The sequence below is a fragment of the Chinchilla lanigera genome, unplaced genomic scaffold, assembly GCF_000276665.1.
Source record: "Chinchilla lanigera isolate Chin_1 unplaced genomic scaffold, ChiLan1.0 scaffold00040, whole genome shotgun sequence".
NCBI classification, from domain to species: domain Eukaryota; kingdom Metazoa; phylum Chordata; class Mammalia; order Rodentia; family Chinchillidae; genus Chinchilla; species Chinchilla lanigera.
In genome coordinates, this window is record NW_004955441.1 from 16,096,126 (window position 1) to 16,109,027 (window position 12,902).

Genomic DNA, 12,902 nt, shown 5'->3' on the forward strand with positions numbered 1-12,902 from the left:
ACAACATGGATGGAACTTGAGAACATTACACTAAATGAAATAAACTGACAGAAACAAAAGTACTGCATGATTTCATATATATATATATATTATGATTTGTGTCTGGATGTCTCCCCAAAGCTTTATGCACTCATGAAGCAGGCTTCCAGAGTTTATGATTGATTCATGGTGCAATGCTGGGATTAAGGGTGTGAGTGCTACACCCGCCCTGGGGTGAATAGTTTGCACACAGTGTAAGGGAGGGAAAGAGGCTGCCTGCAGCCACTCCTCCTATTTGCTCTTGTTGCTTTTGCTCTTTTCCATGGCCTTGAACTGTTGCCCTCTGCCATGTGCCATTCTGCCTTGGAGCCAGTCAAGTATGGACTGAAATCTCCACAACAAGAGAAAAGTAACCAAGACAATATATATATATATGCACACACACATACACACAAATATACAGAGACAGAGAATAAAATAGTGGTGACTATGGAAAGTGGCCAGGCCAGAGAGATACAAGTTAGAGACTAGAAGTGGCAGCCTTGCATGAGGAATAACACATCACAGAAGAATTGGGTTGCTATGGCTAAGATTGAGAATATCCTCCAAAGTTTCACACGTTCAGAGGTGGAGCTCCTGGAAGGGGATTGGATGGTGGGAGCGATCTCATCAGTGGATTTGCCTACCTACGAGTTCAGAGCTGAATGTGCTGTTAGAAAGCGGGGCTAATGGGAGAGGGGGTTCATTGCGGCCGTGACTGGAAGCAGGCACTTCCCCACCCCACTCTTCCCTTCCTCTCACTTCCTAGTTTCTGTGACAGGAGCAGCTGTCCTCTGCTCAGGCCCTTCTCCCAGGCTGCTTCTGCCTGGAGCCAGCTGACTTTGGACTGAAAACGTAAGCCAAAATACAGCCCTCCTTTCTGTCGTAGTACTGAGTGTTTTGTGTTACCAACAGAAGAGTGACTAAAACAATAGAGAATAAAATTGCTAAATGAGATTCTTGCGACAAAAACAAGAAGAAAATAGGCAAATAAATGAGACGATGGTCACTTTAATTGGCCTCACTACAGTAACCTCTTTTCCAAGTATTTGTGTGCAATAACATCATGTAGTAAATCTGAACTGGAAAAAAACTTTAAAAATTGAAACGTAATTCCTGATACATATAAGAAAAAGCAAGGCATGTATTACATGGACAATTAGACATAACTAAACATAGAATTAATGAACTAGAAGATCTCTGAAGAAATTACTCAGAATATAACACTAGGAAAAGATGTCAAACACAAAAAAACCCAGGAAATATGTAGCATAAATTCCATCTTTTAACTCATATCTCGCTATGCTGGAGGGAGGTATCAGAGGTAATGCATAAAGAAGTAATGACATAAATTATTCACCACCTGTCAACAGCAACACATTCCCAAGTCTTCATAAAACCTCTTTAGATACAAACTGAAAGTACTTGTCAGAGCACCAAAGACAAACATGTCTTACATGGAGCCAGAGAAAAAGATAAGAGCACCTCGGAAAAAAATAAAAAGGAAATGACAGCAAATTTTCTACATAGAAAATGAAAAAATATCAGCCAACCAGAACTGTGAAGTCAGAAAAACTATTATTCAAGAGAAAAAGTATGCTTCCATAAAAAGTATTAACATTAGAAATTTTGTGAAGGCCTAAAGGACAGTTCAGTTATTTCTATGCTCTTACATATTCACTCGGTCCTCTCATTTCTGACTGTGGTTCTTATTTGTATGCCTAAGTAGCAATTTTTTTCCACAGAGGAGTGGAAGGGTCACTACTCCTTGATCACATTTCTGGTTGGTCTTATTCCCCATCATAGGAAACCCATTCCTAAGAATTCCTCTACGCTTTTGCCATCTGATATCTTTCTGTGTCACCCAAGATTACCTGCTCACATCCAAACAAGACTAATGCCAGTGTGACCCCGCAGAGCTTGCATTCTGTGGCCCCGGTAACATGTCGCGTGCTCTGTGTTCTACGGAAATTTAAGGCTGAGGTGGAGTTTGGGCCTTTCACAGTCTTCCCACTTCCTGTCTCCATGAATACAGTGGTTGGTGCATGGGACAGATTACCAGGCTGCCACTGGCGGAAGAGGCTGGTCTATTTATTTCCAACTTCTAGGAGAAGAATTTAAGTAGTTTAGTCTATAATTCTCACCTGTTTTTGTTTCCAGTGATAATCTTGCTGCTACTTCTCCCTTAATTCTGATACACCAACCTTTTGCCTCTTTCTTGATTTTTTTTTTTTTTTTTTTTTTGCCTTTTGTGAGACAAGGTCCTGCAATACAGTTCTGGCTGGCCTTGAGCACACTTTGTAGCTTAGGCTGGTCTTGCACTCACAATGATCCTCCTGCCTCAGCCTCCTGAATGCTGGGATTGTAGGTGTGTGCCACCATGCCTGGCTTCTCTTTCTTGATTTAATCTATTTTACTTGTGTTGCATCTCACCAATGAACATCATTGTGTCAAATATAAACCATCATCCAAATAGCAAGGCATTAGTCCAAGCCAATTATTTAGAAGTCTGGAATCTCTGAAATATCTTACCCCCAGTTCATGTGTGTTGGAGTCTGGGGTTGCCAGGAATGCCTGCAATCTTCAAACCTGTCCTGTCCAGCTCCTCAGCTCTTCTCCTCTGATATCCGTTGGTCTCATTGACTTGGGTTTTGTTTCTAATGGGGTTTTTCTCATTTCACACCTGGAGATTTGACCTCCATACTGCCCACTTTCAATTCACTTTTCCCTTTCACACATGTACAGTAGACTTCCTATCGCTGAGTCTGTTAAGAAAGCTCAGGACAGTAAGAAGTTGGTGTCTCACACAAGGATCTTCCCCTGAGACACCCTCCTGGGTGTTTGACCAGTGCAGGTTGCTTGGTCAGACTACAGACAGAACTTTTCTCTCTTGTTTTGGCTTAATCATCTTGTTGTCACTTGTATTCTGATTCCCAATTCTTCAAAGACCCTACTCATTGTTTGTTGTTTTGCTTGTGTCTGTTTGTTTGTTTTGTGTGATTTTTTTTAGGATGGGGTTCTCACTATGTAGTTTAGACTGGCTTAGAACGTGTGGTGATCTTCCTGCTTCTCAGCCTCCTGAGTGCTGAGATTGCAGGCGTATGCCACCATACCTGGGGGCCCTACTCACAGAAGCATGGCACGTAGCCTGGCCTGTGCAGGTCATGAATCATTTTGCCTCATCTCAATGGGCAACTAGACAAGCTTTACTTTAACATTCTGGCAGTGTTTTACCCTAAGACTTACTATTTTTTATTTCTCAGTCAAAGAACACTTCCCCCTACACTGTTTGTTTGATCTTCATTTCTGAAACAGGGTCTTGCTATGTAGCCAGGCTGGCCTCGAACTCACCACTGTCCTGTTCCAGTCTCAAGAGTGCTGAAATTGCACGCGCCATCTCACCGCTTTTCTACACTGTGACTGTAACTGGTCACGTGGCTTCCCAGGGTAAGAATACATTTCCTAGAGTCAATTCATGCAAAGCGCATCAGTTAACCAAGTGCTGTCTGGTGGGACATCAGGAGAGAAGTTGTGTGGCATCTTCATAGACTCTTTTTAAGAAATAGTGTGTGTATCCTTTGTCTTCACCATTCCTTCCACTGTAAGAAACAACATGATATAATCACATCACCAGGCAGAACATGAGACTGAAGAATTTTCATCCTCAACACCATACCATGTCACATAAGCCTTGGAGTGCCAGCCCAGATTTATTTTATTTTACTTTATTCTTTTTTGAGATGGAGTCTCATTATGCAGTCCAGGCCAGCCTCCAACTCCCTGTGAAGTCCAGGTCAGTATTAAACTCAAGATCCTGCTTCAACCCCCCAAATACTGGGAGTATAGGCATGTATCAGCACACCACATTTGAGAACCCAGGTTTTCATGTGAAAAAGAAATACCACTTCAAACTTGATTCTTCAGCCCTTATGTGGGTGAGTTTTTCGCTCACACACCAACTAAATGCTAACATCCTATAAGCTTTGTGGAACTACCTGACCTATTGCTTAAAATCCAATTTTCCTGATCTTACCAACTCTACATTTCACTTCTCTTTCCAGTTTTTCAATCTTTTGTGCGGCTCATCCTGAGAATCTCTCTCCATTCTGCCCTTACTTTTGCCCTTCAGTCTGAAACAGAAACTAGTCTTTATAGGTCTCTGGAGTTTTTGTTTGTTTGGTTTTTTGTTTGTTTGTTTTTCTTCTGGGCTCAGTGATTCCACAAATTTCCTTCCACTGACTGCCTGGTCCCATTCATTTCTGGGTTTTCTGGACCCAGGACACAGCCTCTGTGGCAGAACTGGAGACACTTCATTCCTTCGAGACACAGGCTCATGCCTTCCGCTTGTTCTCTGATTGTCCGTGCAGTGAAAGGCTATGGACACTTCTACCTCACTTTGCTTTTCCACCTAGGACAGAGGGAAGAATACAGAAAAAAGCTCATTTCCTTGGAAAGAGAATATACTGAAGGCACACAAAGGAGGAATATGAAAGTGGAAAATTTCTTATCTGTCAAAAACATCTTCTCTTGGACTGACACTTCACCTTCCCCCCTTTGAAAGGTGGGGTGCCGCCTCTGCTGTCGTGTGGAATTGACCTTCTCCTTTGGCCGCCTTCCCTGAGATACTCCTCAGTTCGCTCATATAAATGTGTCTATTATTTTCAGTAGCATCAGTGGACAATAAAAGGTACGCCCTTACCTCGGTCCCAGAACAGAATGTCCATTATCATTAATGATGATCATAACCAGAGAAAGGAGTCAATTGACCTCTTCGCATATGCCCTCAAGCTCATAACGGGTTCCCTGGGGACTTGCTATGCATTCCACAAGACAGGATTAATTCAGCATAAAAATATTCCCTGGCCTATTTGAACTTCAAGTAGAATACAAAATGACCTACTTGGACTATATATTTAACTTTTCTCACAGTTACTATTTTTTCCAACTCTTTGTTCATTACCTTGCCAGAGTGTTTATGTGAAAGAATTCTTAAGCTCTTACATCTACACCTGTACTGGAATGTTAATAATGTTTTTACATCACCAGATTGTCACAAAATAGCCCTGACAGGAAGTAAGCAGGAAATTAATATTATACTGAAATTTCTCCCTAAAGTTTCTATAATTGGCTCAGGTCAGAGAAAGAAAGAAAGAAAGAAAGAAAGAAAGAAAGAAAGAAAGAAAGAAAGAAAGAAAGAAAGAAAGAGTAATGTTAGAAACACAGAAGCAAACTTTTTAAAATTCCAGTGGTGTGAATTTCTTATTTGATAGTATGCTGGGACACAAAGAGGCTGTCCAGGTGGAATAAGATTTATAAAATGGAAGACTAATGTTTTTTTAAAAAGAATCAGGTTAAATTTTCAAAATGCAGCACAGTTGGTCTATTAGATAATCTAAAAAATAGATGATTTCACCAATTGTGATTACTCCTTAAGCCTCTAAATCAGAAATATTTCAAGCAATCTCTGAAAAAGAATGCAGTTCATGTTAACTCTACTTTTATTGTTATGCTTCAATTTGAGCAAATCATAATCACATGCTTAAACAACTCTTCTATCCTGAATAGTTCTGATCCCATAAAAATCCAAAAGTGGTCCTTGTGGCATTATTGTATCTTCACTTCATGTTTTTTAAAGAAAAGCATAAATTTACCAGAGGAGGAGTGACCTATTTGTTATTTTACCACTTACTGCAAGCACGGTAGTGTTAGACCACATTAGGCATTCACCACTCTGTAAGCTAGTTAAATCGTGTTTAGGATTAGGTAGTATGGTGGTATTCTTAAAATACAAGGATCCAGATCCTTGAGGTATACCATAGAGCAGTGTACCATAAGCATAGATCTTATTTATACAATGTAACATAGACATATTAACGGGAAATTAGTATAAGTAATTACTTGGCACTAATGCAAAATTACCAATTGGTAATGGCTTGATATTTAAATAATAAGCCTTTTATTTTTAAATGTAAAGGTATTGAAGAATTTATTCACAAGTCTTTATGTCCCCAATCTTCCAAAAACTTTGCGGGGGGCAGGGTAGTAGAGATTAAACTCTGGAGCTCCCTGATACGAGGCAAAGGCTCTACCACTGAACTATGTCCTTGGCCCTAAAGTCTTATTTATGAAGAAAGATAAAACAAGAAAAACTACACTACTAGCTAATGACAACCAAATATGTTTAAAAACTTTGAAAAACGTAATTTGGACAATGACCAGATAAATGAACTTTAGATATTTTCAGTGACATAGAATACGGACTTTGTACCAGACATAGGGGAACCTGTTACGATATAAGCAAACTGAGTTTTACTCACTAGCTTCAGTAGAAAAGAGTGCAAGGAATGGATTCTGAGTTGCCATCTCATCATAGCAAGTAAAGGCACAATCTGTTTAGGATATGGACTCAGAAATCCTTCAAGCAATAGGGAAGAAAAGTGAGTCTTTGAACTGGCTGATTTTAGATAAGGATTTATGCAGTGAAGAGAGGTTCTGAACTGAGATGTAAGTGTTCTGAAAGTTGTAAGATACATTTCTAATTGCACAGCTGACAATGAGGGGAGTTTTTACCGTTTCCAGTTGTATTAGGTTTTGGGTATCTTTTGACCAGGCCAAGGTGTTGACCACAATAGCTGATTTACAGCACTATTTTGATCTTTAATATCATAATATCATTATCTTAAAAAGAAAACAGAAAAACAGCTTCAAGCCAAACCTGGATGTTATCTTTTATTTGTTTGTTGAAGGGTGAGTTTTATGAACACCTAATGTGATGATGTCTGCCAAAGAGCATGAAAGAGAGGAGGTGCAGCAGAGCAAGGAAAAAGAAAGATGACCGAACATGGTGGGATGCTTCAAAGCCACCTGCAGAAACTACTGAACTTGGGAGGAGAGAGGATGACCAAATCTACTAGGATCTCCTTTGGAGATGGTTTAAATATGAAGTCACTGTACAGGAGTAGTCTAAAACTTGACATTTACTTAACTGCAACACAAAGTGTTGTTATTGGCACAGATAGTGACTTCACTGTCTGGTACAGTGTCTAAAACTACTAGAGTTGCTACTGTCAAGTGGCTGAAATCTCTTAGATTTGTTCTTAAGCTTTGAGAGCTGTGGAAGCATTATTTAAAATTTCAAGTAAGATTTAGAGTAAATTTCTGATCCCTATTTTAATCGTATCATATTCGTTGTAGAAATCACCACGCAGACGGTATGCATGAAAAAGTAAATCAGTGTTTCCACTGGGGAATACTCTAGAACAGCCTATACTAGTTTTGTCTCATAAATTTCTAGACAAAAGTAAATAAATAAATAAATTTCTAGACACATGTCACAAGAAGACATTGTCCACAGAAGTCTGGAGTCTTGGTTTCCTGGAGACTTTTACAATGGCATTATTGACACGAGACGGGTTACAGTGACGGAAACAAATAAAAGCTTAAATGTAAAAATATTACTCACCTGAGGTGTAACCGCCATTCACCTTGAGTAGTGCATCGGGTACATCTTCCTTGAGGAAGACAAATTCCCTGGGAGCAGCTGAATAACTCTTATTAAGTGAGATTGAAAATCTATAAGGAAAATAGTGAACCGGAAAGAGTAGTTCCGAAGAGTTCCCAGCCCTGTTGTCTGTAACCGTGTGCACAGTGCTCTCATGTTTTGCAGACATATGCTGCTGTTCTGGGTCACGCCTTTTGCATTATTGAAGGTTAGTGTTCTCGGGGATATTTCAGGTGCCAAAGCTTCCAGTGGAAGACAATGACTCTTGGAAGTGATTAAGGAAGTGGCATTTAGATTTATTTTTATACCAAGGATTAAATGGTTGGTGGAAAATGCAAGTGTAAGGCGCTAGGGCTGTATTTATGTCCCGAGATTCACACAATAGAGCTGGCCAAAGCCCTAGCATTCCAGTTAGGAAAAACAAAGAGAACTGTGGCAGTCAGTAAAAGAAGCAGAGTTACTGTGTAAACAATGCTTTTCAGAGCTGTGTAATGAGACTCCTAGGGAAATGATTACTCAAACAATAGTAAGGTTGTGTAGAGTAGCCAATGTAGGAAATGCAATTAAGTAGATTTATTTCTTTTTGTCCTACCACGAAAATAAGATTGTAGCCTACGGCCATATCACCCTGAATATGCCTGGTCTCAGAAGTTAAGGAGGGTTAGGCCTGGATAGCAATTGTTTGGAATATAGTAAGAGTGAAAAAAACCTGTTTAGACTCAACCGACCAATTCTACATGGGTTACGAAGTCCATTTGGAGGTAAGGAGATGAGTTCCGAGCTCCGAGATCTCACTAATGTTTCATTTTGTACTTCTCCCAGTACTATTTTGTTGGCAGACAAACCATGCACTAGAAAAATCCTCTGTACATTTTTTGCAATTTCCCAGCCTGCATACTGATATAAAATTTCTGCCAATTTCTCTTTGCCATGGGGAGTGACCTCATGGAGAGTGTAGCAACTTTCCATTTAAAAGCCTCTGATAGCCAGGCCTGATGGTGCATGCCCAGAATCCCAGCACTGGGGTGGCCAAGACAGGATGATCACTGTCAAAGCTATCCTGAGCTGTGTAGTGAGTTCAAGGCCAGTCTGAAGTACACAGCAAGACCTGTCTCAAGAACAAAGCAAACAAAGAAACAAACACATCTGACATTAACAAAAGAACAGGGATTATATTTCTCTTTATTTTCTTGGGGGTGGGGTGGGGGAGGATGGCAGATATCAAAGGAACAAACACTTTTCTAAGGGCAAGCTTGGTTAAATGATCAAGCAGTGATTTACCATTAATGTGTAGGTTTCCCATTTGTGTTTTCTACTTTTACAGTAGATGATTTGTTTAACGGCATTAGGACTCCTAGGATTTCCTTGATCTGTCATTTTGGTCACTTACTTTGTCTCTAAGACACAATACCTGACACCTACAACTTAGCAGAGGAGAGGGTTATTTTGGCTTACCGCTTCAGCAGGTGCAGTCCCTGCATGGTCTACCTGCTCCAGGCAAAACAGCAGAAAGGAAAGGCCTGGGCTGAAGAAAAGTGGCTCACGTCACAGTGTCAGAAAGTGTAGAGAGAAGGGATGAGATGGGGAGGGAGAAATGCCCTTCTGGGCACAGCCTGGTGACTCAGCTCCAGCCAGACCCACTCTCCTACCAGCACACTGGCCATACCACCTGCATTGTCCAGTCACCCCCCCCAAAGCCCTGCCTACAGTGGGATGCGACCTTTGGGGGACATTTTTTATCCAAACAGCACCTATTGACAATTTCTGATGGAAAGTCTATCTGAGATTAGAAAGCCAGCTGTTTCCAGAGCATCTCAATGCAGTGGACATCCCAGAGACATGTCTATTGTCCGCTGTATATTAATGCTCTTGAAACTAAAATGTTGTCAGGACTTAGGAAGGGCAATGCATTCTCCTTTTCTAACTTCAGAGATCATATTCTAAGTGTAAGGTTTTGCCTTTAGATGTGATTAATTACCAAACATAGATAAATAGGGATTTCTCAAAAGAATGTTTTTATGTCTTTTTGTGATGGTGGTGTTGCTGGTGGTGGTGGTGGTACTGGGGGATTGAACACAACATCTTTGCACTGAGCTACATCCCTGGGCCCTTCTAACTTTTAAAATTTTGAGACAGAGTTTTGCTAAATTGCCCAGGCTGGTCTTGAGTTTGTGTTTCCCCTGCTCAGCCTCCCAGAGTGCTGGGATTACAGGTGTTTATCACTGTGCCAGCTGTCAAGAAATTTCCTAGCAATGAACAATTTTCAGAAGTCAACAAAACAAAATATAGAAAGAATATGTAACCTTATACATTTTGAGTGGGAAATTGAGACAAAGTTTGCACACTGAGAGACACCAGGAGAGTAATACCTTACTGTATCAGTCTTTAGGACTGGTTCTGATCTTGGATTTATTAGAATGCTATATATTCACTATTATATGGTGCTTATCCATATACAGAACAATACCCTTCATGACGGTCAAAGAGAATGATGATGTATCAGTCAGGGCATACCAGAGAAACAGTTTAATGCAAGATACACAAATATATAAGAGTTCACAAGATTGGCTAACAGTGGTCACCCACAGAGTCAGGCATGGAAGAGTGCAGAAGGGCTGTCTGCACACTGGAGATCCGAAGGATCCAGTCGAAGGCCTGAAGCTCACTGTAGTGTCCGTATGCAAGTCCGTATCAGGAGGCCGGTGGGTCTGTGCTGGAGGCTGAAGAGTCTGTGCTGGAAACCAGAGATGATGTCCAAAGTGAAGGTGGAGACTGGAGCTCCTCTGAAGAAGGGGACCTCCTTCTTTGCTTCCCCTTCATTCCATGCAGGGACAAGTGTATTGATAGACACCATTCACACCCCGGATGGGTCTTCTTTCTTGAGTAAATCCCTTCAGCCACAGCCAGAACTATTCTGATCCAATTTAGCTGGGCATTTCTCACTCAAGTTGATACAATTGTCAGCTATCATAAGTGACAAGCTCAATTTCATGAGCAATTTTAATAATTATTTATTAATAATATTTAGCAATTATCTGTTACTCTATACCAACCTATCACCAAGCTGACTGGCTTGAAATGACAAATATTTATTTCCTTAAATGTTGGGAATCTGCCTATGGCTTAGATAAGTGCCTCTGACTCAGAGGTTGTAGTTAAGTTAGAAGGGCACCAGGTGTCTCAAATCTTGACAAAGCAGGGTCTAGTTCTGAGTTCACTTACACGGCAGTTATTAGGCCTCAGCATTGTGATGATTGTTGGTCAGTGACACAAGTTTCTTGCCATGTGACCCTCTCCACAATGTAGCTTATAGCACAACAGCCTGAATCCCTCAAGCAAGGAAATGGAAGAGTAAGGAAGAGTTCTTGAAAGAGAAGCCATGTGTCTTGATTACTTTTCTTCACTGCTGAGGCAAAATACTCAATGCCCAAAATTAAAGGGGGAAAGATTTATTTAGCTCACAGTTTGTGGAGGTTTCAGTCCCTAATCAGCTGGTTCCAAGGCAGGGTGTCAGGGCACAGGGCCAATAATTCAAGTTGACCTAAGACAGTGAGGGCAGCAAGAGCAAAAGAGGGGAGAGCAAGCCTTTTCCCTCCCTTATATTGGAGGCAGGCTACTACCCTTTGGGCAGGTGTAACACTCACCACCGCGCCTTCCTCTTGCACAGGATGAGGATGCTTACAAAGTGAGGAGCCTGGCCTCCTGCTGAGTTACTTAAACTTCTGAACTCCTCAAGCTGACACAACACATCAACCATTACACCATGTATTTTTGGTTATCTGAACTCAGAAGTGGCATGTGTCACTTTGTTACACTCTACGAGCCAGGAACAAAGGACTCGGCCAGGTCATACTCAGTGGAAAGGGACTGCACATGGAGTTAACACCGGGAGGGAGGAATACTCGGGCATCAACTTCTACTGTAATCTGTCTCTGACCTCAGTGACTCAGGTCTCTCGCATATGAAAAATACACTCTTTCTTCCAAGGCTCCCAGCAGTTTTATCCCAGGACACTAACAGCTGAAAGTCCAGAATCCATCACCCCCATCAGGTCTGGTACAGGCCAATCTTCTCTCATCCTGCAGTACTTGGCAGAAAAGTTGCATGTGCCCTCTCATAACCAACACACAAGGGCAGAACAAGAAAAGGACAATTGCTACCAATAATCTTGTGGGTTTGAGAGCTGTAAGACAGTAACTGGTCCATACAAAACAATTCTGCCATTTGGCTTGAAAGGGAAATTAAATTTTTAAATAAAGCATGCCAAACCAGGTGTGGTGGCGCACGCCTGTAATCCCAGCATTCAGGAGGCTGAGGCAGGAGGATCACTGTAAGTTCAAGACCAGCCTGGGTTAGAAAGTGTGCTCAAGGCCAGCCTGAACTGCATAGTGAGACCTTGTCTCAAAAAGACAAAAACAAAACAAAACAAAGCATGCCAAGAATGTCTGCCAAAATGAGATAGACATATCTGGGAAAGTCTGACAATGGGACATTTTCTTACTTTGTGTAACCCATGCTTGTTTAACTTATGGCCTTGCAATGTAACTTCAAATGTAATGGGACACTTTTTCCTTTGTGTAACCTGTACTGTTCAACTGATGACCTTGCAATGTAACTTGAGATGTTTAAACTCCCTTAGCAACCCATGATGTCACCCAACCTTCCAATTACAATGCGCCACATCTGCCTTTATACCTTCCTGCTGGCCTTCCCTGTAAAAGTCCCAAAACTCTCCAGGGAAGAGCTCTGAGTCTTTGGAAGAGAGATTCCAGCCAGGCCTACCCATGTAATAAGCTGCCTCCTAAACCTTCTAGGTGCCATTTCTTCCTGTGTTTGGCCTGTTTTTCTGTATCCAGCCAGCCTGGAATTCTTGTGGATCTCACTCTCATACTCTTGGCTGTTGGTTCTTTTTCATGAACCACAGCATGTCTGAGTTTTGTTCTGTTTTTTATCTACTTCCTATTAGAATTTGGAGACTAATTCTTTTAATTAGCACCGTGTCCATTTCTATCTAAGCTGGCTATATTTCAATTAATAATTAATTTAAAAGTTTTGTGAATCTCCTATAAATCACACTGAGCTTCATTCCACTGGAAAAAAGCATCCCTCATAAATCTCTTCCAGACTTTTTTTGGTAATTGAGAGGATCCGTGAGGCATACTTCATCTCTGCAGCGTTCTGTGTGAGTGAATAATACTGTAGGACACTGCACACCCTAAAACCTGAGTTTTTAAGAGAAGATATGAGAGTCATAGCCCTGGCTTCATTCCCAGGTCATGTCATCCTTGCAGCCACTTAGACTTAATTTTTTCTCAGAGTATATTTCTTAACTTCAATATCATCTGGTATCTGGAGTAAGTTGACTTTCAAAATGCGGGAGTAC

At 41.1% G+C, this 12,902-nt stretch overlaps 1 long non-coding RNA gene across 1 annotated transcript in view; it reads right to left on the reverse strand.

Annotated features, from left to right (window-relative positions):
* The window catches only part of LOC106149247, a 9,691-nt gene extending 7,427 nt beyond the window's left edge, over positions 1–2,264 (reverse strand). Inside the window, exon 1 of the long non-coding RNA XR_001235295.1 lies at positions 2,163–2,264. This is a non-coding gene — a long non-coding RNA (uncharacterized LOC106149247). The remainder of the gene's footprint in view (positions 1–2,162) is intronic.
* Positions 2,265–12,902: the final 10,638 nt, after the last annotated feature.